Genomic DNA, 9,371 nt, shown 5'->3' on the forward strand with positions numbered 1-9,371 from the left:
ATGCACATACCCCACAACTTGGACACTCTGTTTCTTAACTTGATTATGAGGAATTTTGGAACTCACTTGATCGCCCACACACAGTTCAATCATAGGGAGGAGTCAGAAGATTGTTATACAGCAAGTGCACTTTGGAAGGAAGGCAAGAGAGAAAATAGTATAGAGGGGAAAGAATAACGAAATAGCCTTATTATGCACACACACGGTCTTATAATCACACTACTATGCAGTTTTTCATCCGAAAAATACGTGCTATAATTGTTCCCTCCTATTATTTGGATGAATAAAGGGTGTTTTACAAACAATAACCCCAAACTCTTAATTAATTATATTTTAGACCTCAAATTTTATGGGTTTGGGCCTAATCCACCAAGAATGAATCAGGTCTAATCCAACATTTCCTACCCATATTTGGTGGATTAGTTGCTATAGCCCACTCTGTTTTTCTTTTGTTCATATTAAGTGCTTGTCATAGGCAAGACGTTGTTGTTTTAGATGTTCGTACTAGAAATCTCTTTTCTGAGACCAGTACAAGACAACCTTCTTAGCGTAGCTTTTACTTGATTTGTTATACCTCAGATGTCCTAAATTTACTTATGTGCATTCCTTATAGCTAATTTAATCCCTTTCGAGCTAATATAAGACTGAAATTTCCTTTCTTGTATGGATAGTATCTATACTTATGAAACTAACAAAAATATGAGGGACACATCTCAAACACTAGTATAGGAGTGTATACTTCAAGTAATCTTCTTTTCACCCATATATCATTTTACTATAATCAGCCGATTTCCTAACATAAAATATCAGATCACATTTGTCATAATTATAGGTTATATGCTAAAGCAGTAGGCATTGGAGTATATTTTCATGATAAAGTCAAAGTTAAAGGACATCAATTGAAGTGTTGTACTTTCCAGAGACTCACACAGCAATGAAGCAGGGATCTATTTGCTGATTTATTAAGCTCATACAATATGAATTGCATGCTACTGCATTACTCTTATACCATAAGAGTGCGTGTCAATTTCAAATTTTATTATTAACACCATACAAACTTGAGTCTAGATACTCCCACCATCTAAACCTAAATTCTTTATTCCAATCATCACATATGATGTCAATTTGTAAAGAATTTAATGTCTAGCCACAAGCATCATGAATTTGAGCATCCATGATTTGATCTACATTTATGTTCATTTATTGGATCTCATCTTGACTAGCTACACTTACACTTTAGTCAAGACGATTATAGTTTCTGTTTCTTTTCTATCCTATTAATGTAGCGACCGTTCTTTCAAAAACCTATTTAGATTATATCAAATAATTATTCGAAAGATTAACCATGATAGAAAAAAAAAAAGAAACCTTAACATTGTAAAATCACTATAATGGTTAAAAGGAATAAACTTATATCATGCAATACCAATCACTAACTTGGGCCTTGGACTTCCAAAGTCCAAAAACACCATTCAACTATTAACCCAAACAAAACTCATAATTTCAAACATATGAACTAATAAATCATTTTAAAATAAGTTATGGAGTCCATTAATCAAAATCAATGCTTTCAAAAGAATGTAACATGCAAAGTCTTAGAGGTCTCTAGCCTTTTAATGACCCTCCTCTCAAATAGCAGTAATCAAAATTATTAGTTTATAACATCAGAGTCGATGAGCCCTATGTGACAATATATAATAAGTCAGCACATAAAATAAAAGAAAAGAGGCTATACAAACTATAACAGCACACTATGCCTTTGAAGCCTTCCCTGATGGACTATCACTTGAACTATCATCTGAAGATAATAAAAACTACAGGGTAAGACAAAAGCCTCAATAACCAACTTTCCAACTCATCATATATACTAACAAGTACTCGTGAAGTGTCAAGTGAGATAGTTATTAATTCTCAAGAAATATAGATATATCAATAGAAATATAAAACACGTATATTAATATAATCTTAATCATCCAAGCCCTCACTATAGGGGCAATACACAAACCACATAAGTCAATCCCTCACTATAGGAGATTAATTAGACATATAGGCATATCCCTTACTTTGGAGGATGAATAAGAAGTCACAAAGGCATATCTCTTGTTATGGGAGGACGAAAGAAGCCAACCAATATGTACCAATGGCACCCTTACTACGTGACAAAACAGGACTCAACTCGAAATTCAAATATCAACTAATCATTCACGATATAATGAGAAATACCTCAATCTTTTTTCAGTATAATTCATAAGATATAAATAATATATTTTTCCAAACGACTTAGTCACAATTACAAAAGTCCCACAACATAATTTTCACAGCTTATAAAGTATAATATATCTACTCAAGTTCTAAATAGCGCATCATTATTTGAAAATAACAAAATATTCACAAATAACATATTAGCACATATAACAAGTGAAAAATGGTTACCTCTCGCCAAAGCAATAATAAGGATTGCCATAAGGCCAATCTCTTACTCAACCAATAATTAATTTACACAATTAATATGACCACATATTAATATAAGCTAATCAATTAATTAATTGAGCTTATATATTTTAGTTAAATTTCTAATTTAATTTAATTTCATTCCATTGTATAAAATTCTTAATTTATAAGTTAAGCTTCAACATCAAAAAATTGTCTAATAATATAAACTCAGCATTTTCAATATTTTAAACCAACTAAAATCTCAATAATATGTTAAACAACCCAAATAAATTATTTAACTTAATTTTAAGTGGTAAAAATATGATATATATCATATATAACAATTTTTTCAACTAGATAAATTAATTTAAATACTAAAACCAATAAATGGGCAAATCTAAACCAATTGAAATTAACTATTCATTTACCTCTAAATTCCTACAGTCATTTATTGTCAAAACTCAATACTTACTCTTTACCTAAATTTCAAATTTTCTCTAGTTACTATAGTAATACCATCATTAGAAAACTTAAAATATATAGAAAATATTTATAAAGAAAGTTTAATGAAAAAAAGTAATTTTATATTTCTAAATTATCTCCAAAACTTACCCTCTTCTTCACAAAAATTGAAGACCTGCTCCTTACTCTCTCTCATTCTCTTTTTCTTTTCCCTCTAGCACCTGGGGAAAGAAAGAACGAAGTGTGGGGGTATATATCACCCCTCAAACATTTATTTAGAAGGAGCTTCCCCCTAATAAATTTCTTCCAAACTTTCTATTGAAATTTCATTGGAAAGTTTTTATTATTAATTAATTAATTAATTATTATTTTAGTTTTTTTGGCATAAATCCTAGAATAAAATTTAGCATATTACAATCAATGTTTGTTACTGGTTTACTGATAAACATACAAGTCTCATCTTTGCACACTTTTCTTTAGTGTCAAAGGCAATTGCCCATGTGTGAGAGTCAATTTTATCAGCATGTATGGCCTACTAGATATTATATACTACTATGTAACATAGAATGATGATAAAATAATAATTTCTTTAAAACATAATCACGTCTTATAAGTTTTGTAATTTTACATTCTTCGCATGCCAAGCACTTTCACATGTTTTTCATATAATTCTCTTGATATTGGTTTGGTTAAGAAATCAACAACTATACATTTTGTTACTATGTATTATAAAGCGATAACTTTATGTGCTATATAGTCTCTCACAAATGCACTTAACATCTATATGCTTTGTCTTGCTATGATATTAAGGTTTTTAGTGTAAGCTATGGTTGCAGCATTGTCACAGTGCACCAATTCAAATTTGTACTTTCATTTCCAAATCTAAGGTGCTCTATAAACCATTTAAGCCGCATTGCCTTTTGAACTGCTATAATGCATGCCATGAACTCAGCTTCCATTGTATGTAGGGCAATCATGTTTGGTTTTTGTTACTCCAACATATGATGCTACTATTCAACAGAGGGTATAACCAGAAATCTATCTTCTCTCATCACCATCTTCGCCTAAATTAGCGTCAGAGTATCCAACTAGGAGTAGATCTCTTGTCTGGTAGCACAATGCATAATCTGATGTGTCCTTCAAGTATCTTAGAATTCTTTTCACTGCGTTCCAATGTCTTTTACCTGGGTTAGCTTAAAATGTACTTACTAATCCAACTATGAAAAAAAGATATGGTCTTTGCATATTATTGCATGCCTTAGGCTACCAACAGCACTAATATAAGGAACTCTTTGCATTTTCTTCTTGTTTGACTCTATCTTGGGACACATGTCAAGACTTAGTATTATTCCTGTAACTACTGAGGTGTCTAAGGGACTATAATTTTTCATATCGAACTGCTCAAGAATTTTCTTGATATAATTTTCTTAGGAAAGAGAGAGGATTCTCTTTGTGCGATCTCTTTGGATTTTAACTCCAATAATATACACTGCTTCTCTCATATCCTTCATTTCAAAGTTTGATGATAGTCATTTTTTAATAGCTATTATCAAATTTTAGATTATTTTTCAGCCAATAGTATATCGTGTACATAAAAGGATAACATCACAAAATTATTGTCAAACCGGTTTATGTAGACATAGTGATCTTCTTGAATCATTTTGAAGTCGTATGAGGTTATGGCTTTGTGAAACCTCAAATACCATTGTCTGGATGACTGCTTTAGTCCATAAATGTATCTTTCTTAATAAAACCAACAAGCTGTTTGTAACAACAGTTCTTTTGACTCGATGACTAACTTTTTTAAATCACCATTTAATAACGCTAATTATGATAGAAAATAAATCTAGTATAACATTTGAATCACAAGAAAGGCTAACCATAATAGAAAAGAATTAAACTAATTTTTGAAAATATCTATCATGATTAATTGAGATTAACTCATCTTTTAATACTTATCTATAATAGAAAAGAATCAAAATAAAACCTTTGAAAGCTATTATGGATATTAGATTTTTATTACAATAGTCGCATATAAACCAAGAGTAACAATATTTCATAATAACTAAGCCTTGGGTATTATGAAGCCAAGCATGTTACATTTAATTACAAGCCCATAATAAGGAATTTTTTGAATAATACTTTTTATAACTTCTCAAGCCAATAGTACTCCAATATTTTCAAAAGATATGTGGATTCACAGTTTACAAGCACAACTGAATACCTAAAGGTCTTTAACCTTCTACCAGCATTTACTCCAGTAACCATTTATCAAAAGTATATAGTTAATATAAATAGTCAAATAAATCAAAGTATGCAAAATAAACCTTATGTAGCAATATACAAATACCCATCACATAACAAAAAGAAGCTATACAAGATGAACTTGATAGCTAAGCTCTCGATGCCTTCCCTGATAGACCAGCGCCAAAGTTGTCACCTGAAAATGTTAAATCACGAGATGAGACTAAAGTCTCAATAACCAACAATCTTACTCATTAGACATATAAATAAGTGCTTGAGAAGTATTAAGTGTAACAATTACAAAAATAATAATATTCATAGTTGTCATATGGTTACACATATATCAAAGTAGAATAGTTTAATCTCAATTCTACCTTATTTCTTCTCACCTTATTTTCTCTAACTAAAACCATGGGCTGATACTCACCTATATGATTAGTAACTCAACATAACGAGCTCATAGATCAAGTGATGTGAACTGACCAAAATCTATAGAGCATAAGATCGGACTATGAGTTCCCCCTCTAGTCCACTAACCGAGTGCCATATGCCCTAAAACACACAAAAAGGGTCAAAGGATCAACCAGTGTACATCTGGAAGTCCACCACCTTGATTCCTCTTTTTTATAAAATATTACACCCCTTTATATCTCCCATCAAAATGACGTTCACCATCCCCTATTATCATTACTCAATATATTTATACAGTAATTATTTATCAACAAGATAATCACTTTTCATATTTTTTGCCAAAATCAAGAATTCTAATTTCATTCATTAACGTAAATCCATAAAACTATTTCTCAATAAAATCATGTCTCACAAGACAAGTTTATGATATCATAGTTTCGTAGTTATATTTTAATAACGTAAAGTATTTCAAGGTAATTTCAACAATAATATATCTCATGGCTTAAATAATAGCCTAATGGCAATTTGACAAATTTAATATAATCCAAAATCACTCACAACATCATTCAAGCATGCATAATAAGTCGAAAGTAGTTTCCTTTTAACAAAGCTATGCAATATCACAATCAAACCAAGCCTCATGCTCAAACCAACAATTTATAATTAATCTACAATAATCACAAGTAACTACATATTAATTCATAATTAATAGAGTCGTTCACAACAAACATAAAGACTTAAACTTCTTACAGAGCCCAACTCTTGTCATAATCACAATCTAACCATTCCAACACTACACTCAGATTCTTAATAACTTAATTGACTCATCTAAATCATTCATTCACATCAAATTAATCAATTTGAGCAAAATTCCCAATTTCACCCTCAGGTTCTAAGCTTCAAAATACCTATTTGAAAATTTCAAGTTCTATCAACAATTTAAACCAATTAAATATCAATTCTAACTTATAATAGTATAACCCAATCATCAAACCTTGATTCAAACTATCATATTATCATGACTTAACAAAATCTAACTCAAAAAAAAATCAAATCCTAGCTCAAAATTCCATATAACTTTGAATCCAACAAAACTACACTAATTAAACTCTTAATCTAGTCCATGAGTCATTTAAATCCAACAGATTCGGTGAAAACCTTAGCCCATTCAAAAATCATCATAAATCTTTGATTTCAACTATCTCAAATTTCATAAATCTAAGAGAAAATAGTAAAAATGATGTTAGGACTACTTATTTTGATGTTTGAAAGCTCAAATATACTCCCTTAGGCTGAAAATGCCAAACCCTAGCAAAGTCTCATGAGTTTTCCTCCCAAAACCTTCTAAAAATCACGTCTAAAACAGATTTATAAAATTAAATATCAACGCATTCCTTATAGTGAACGTCTAGCGAACAATATGGACTGGCAAATGTGAACGATCCATGTTGATCGCCACAACGAACATCCAGTGAACGTCTAAAAAATGACATGATCAACATACAATGTTATTTGCTATAGCAAACATGTAGCAAAAAACACATATAAAAAGGTTTGGCTCTGAAAATTCATAACTAATTTCATAAATCTCCAAAAATTACAAATTAGGTATTTTTGAAAAGTTTGAGATGTCTATTTTCCAATACAAAAGGAATTAATCAAAAGCAAGATCATTTAACTCTTGAAAACACCTAATTTCCAAGAATACTCATAAAAGTATAGAGATATTGGTCTCAATCATCATCCTTTATATTTCCATGTCTTAATTAACCTCAAGACTAAAAGATTAACCAACTTAATTATCCAAATTCAAACTTAGTAGTCTCCAAACCTCATGATTAAAAACCCAGGATGTTATATTGTTGCATATAGATTTGTTCATCTAAATCACCATTTAGGAAAGCTAATTTAATCTATTTGATGTAATTCTCTAAGTCTAAACTGTTTACTATTATCAAAATAAGTCTTATTAAATTGAAACACACAATAAGTGAGAAAGTATCCTCATAATCTATACCTTCCTATTAAGTGTATCCCTTTGCTACTAATCGAGGCTTGTATTAATCAATTAATGCATCCACTTTTTCCTTTATCTTGGGAACCCATTTGTTCAAAAAATATGTGCTATAATTGTTCCCTCGTATTATTTGGATGAATAAAGGGTATTTTATGAATACTAACCCCAAACTCTTAGTTAATTGTATTTTGGACCCTAAAGTTCTTGAGCTCGGACCTAATCCACCAAATGTCTAACAGATTCCTTCTCCTTTGGCCTTTTTTTTTTTGTTGGGTGACCCATCCAATATCCTAGACAGACCGTCTTTTAGGTATATCAACGGCCCTGACTAATCCGAATTCGCTAATTGTAGGCACCTCAAAGGATGGGATAGCTGGCCAGGGAATTTAACGCTTTCCATGCCCAAGCGAAACTCGAACCCCCGACCTTAGTTAAGGGAAGATGAGCCCTTACTGCTCAATTATACGTCCATAGTTTCTCCTTCGGCCTTAGTAACAAGCAATGAACTCTCCTCCCTCATGTGTATGTCTATATGGTGAAGGTTATCGCCAAATTGTGCGGTCAAAGATGATCGAAATGGTGATTTTCATGTTGTTTTTTCAAGCAAATTAAATTGCTGTAAAAAAATCGTTGAGCTTTCTTACATATAAGGAGATTGAAGATGATGGGGGTGGTGATTTGGCAGCCACATCAATGCCTAATAAGGATCATTTTCTAAAAAAGTGGGAAAAGATAAGGATTGAGTTTTGAGCGAGTCAAAAGTTCACAAACTGACTCGTATCAAATCATACTAAAAGTGAAAGGAGTTATGAGATTGAGTCAAAAGTGAAAGTACTAAAAGATTCATTTTTTCTTGATTTTATATTAGTATATAGAGTATTTTTTTTTTCAGTCTTTCCAAAAGCTTCCCGAATTTGGTATGATGGAAAGCATTTAAAAAAAAATAGGAAGAGGAAAGGAGTTATGAATTAAAATTATAACAAAAATTCCGCATTTGGCATGTCGAAAAAAGATAAATATAATGCTTTTATGCATTTTGTTTAATATGCATAGTAGATTAATAGAAATGGAATTAAATAATGTATAATCCCATAATGCTCCTGTCTCAAATCCATAATTTTTGGTCAAAAGAAAAAGACCTGGCCAAAAGGATCCTTGCCCGGCCCCTTTCATGATGTACTCCCTAGGTCCCCATGTATCAAACATTTGAATGAGTGACTTTGTGATTCCTTTTATAAAGTTCTATACCAATGATTTGTTACAATGTTTTACGTTTATTCAATATTGACATTGGAAGCTAAGATAAGAAGAAAATATATTTAATATTGAAATATCGTGAAATTGTTAGCAAAAAATTAAAGAGAATAAGCGTGCAATTTTTTAATTTGACTTAAGGGGCAAAGGTACTTATGAAGTATATTTGCAATCATATAGTTCACCTAATTGCTAAAATACACATAATCAAGATGGGAGTTTTGTTCTGTTTTAGAAGGGTCATGTTTACTTTTACGTCTAGCTAAAAAACTTTGATCAAATTTCTTATATTTACTATGTCAAGCTTTCTAATTACATATGATCATATGTTGTTTTTGTTTCATATGAATTTATCATTAAATGCTAATATTTTGAAAATTAGGACACATAATTTTATATATGATCGGAAAACTTAATATAATAGATATAAAAAACTTAATGTGAGTATTCTACAATTTTGTAATTTCTGTGCACAGGGGTATATTGGTTACTTTCGCATCTTAATTCTTTTAATTTTTATTTTTATTTTGCCAACAGTTTTAAAATGTTT

This window comes from Neltuma alba, unplaced genomic scaffold, assembly GCF_004799145.2.
Source record: "Neltuma alba isolate B1F8T4 unplaced genomic scaffold, ASM479914v2 tig00010816_pilon, whole genome shotgun sequence".
In the NCBI taxonomy this organism is placed as follows: domain Eukaryota; kingdom Viridiplantae; phylum Streptophyta; class Magnoliopsida; order Fabales; family Fabaceae; genus Neltuma; species Neltuma alba.